This window comes from Dioscorea cayenensis, chromosome 11 (genome assembly GCF_009730915.1).
Source record: "Dioscorea cayenensis subsp. rotundata cultivar TDr96_F1 chromosome 11, TDr96_F1_v2_PseudoChromosome.rev07_lg8_w22 25.fasta, whole genome shotgun sequence".
Taxonomy (NCBI): domain Eukaryota; kingdom Viridiplantae; phylum Streptophyta; class Magnoliopsida; order Dioscoreales; family Dioscoreaceae; genus Dioscorea; species Dioscorea cayenensis.
This window is the reverse complement of record NC_052481.1, coordinates 12,284,974-12,286,521: the sequence shown is the minus strand read 5'-3', so window position 1 is coordinate 12,286,521 and position 1,548 is coordinate 12,284,974.

Sequence of the window (1,548 nt, the reverse complement as noted above, 5' to 3'; positions counted from 1 at the left end):
TTCAGCTAGGCTTTTTCTAGACCTTTTCTTGGCCGATTTTGGAGAGACACTTGAGAGGTTTTTGAGCGACCTTGGGGAGGAGAAGAAGGGCAAGGAAGCTAGAAGATCATCTAAGCCCAAGGTCCAAGACTCTCAAGGCAAGAAGCAACATCATTCAAAGGGGAGATCTACCACGCTTTGAAGGAAGGAGACCCGCGGCCAGAGGAAGCGTCATTCGGCATTCCTTTGGCGAGGGAAGCATCATTCGGTATACATTCCACCTCCTCCTACACCATTTCATCTAGGGAGTGTCACTCATGCTTTTCTTGTGTGTTTTACTTGATTATGTTACTTGTTGTGGGATGATGACACACTAGACCCCCAAGGCCACCGGGTGTTGGTGAACCTTGGGGGTGGATTTATCATGTATTTTGGATGATTACTTGTTAATTCTTTGCTTGGGTAATTTTGAGATCTAATCCCTTTTTTCATGCTAAATGCTACATTAAGGAGAAATCCGTAGCTCTTTTATGAGTGATGCCTGTAGATGTGACTTGCTCGCATGTATTAGATCATGAATGGATTAGAAGGGGATACTTGTATCATCACGCCGAGAAATTGGGTGTTTGGTAGCCTCCATGTAGGTTTAATCTGAAGAAGAGTAGGTTCATTCCTAAGCGAGATTTCCTCATACTTAATGCAATCGTAGGGATGTAGATTTGAGAGAAATTCCTATCTATGTTCGTATGGGACTAGGGTTCAATCGCCGAGAAATTGGGGTTGTTCTAAACTTGGAATCTTATGGTCCATTTTACCCTTGCATCTTTAAATCATCATCCATGTTGCATGATAACCCCTCAAGGGGATCCACATCCATAGGCCTTTGCATTTTTTTGTATTTCTTGCTTGCCCATTGCTTGTTCTCTCTAATTTGGTCATAATCTCATTTTAGTTTTAATTGCTTTAGTAGAGTAAAAATCCATCATTTGAGATCTTAGGCTAGATAATAGCTCGAGAAGGAGTAATAGGAGATCCTTAGCCCCGTGTAATACGATCCTCGTGTCTTCACGTGAGGTATTACTTGGCGATCCCGTACACTTGCGGGGAAGCAACCAAGTTTTTGGTGCCGTTGCCGGGGACTTTAAGGAATTCTAGGAAACTTTTAGATTATTACTCTAGCCATTTCATTCTTTACTCATTTTTTATCGTTATTTTTCTTTTCCTTCGATCTTAACTTTCTATCATCTTTCTTGGTTTTGCAAGGTACGATGCATGACACATCCGTCTCGTTCATACATCATGGCTAATCCGAACATCAAGTTGGAAGATTGCGTACACAGATTTGATGGTTGGATGAATTTGCAGACTCAGCAACATTTTTCATACCCTCGAGACAACCATTTATATACTCTGCTGCTATCTGGGGATTCTAGCATATCTTCTGATGGTTGTAGCTGGCACACAGTGTTCGAGACCTTTATGAAAAGTGGAACACGATCAGTGAGTGAAGGCAGCACATCACCAATTGAATAGTTTGTTTTGACCACCGAGGGTCAACAGTTGGCCACC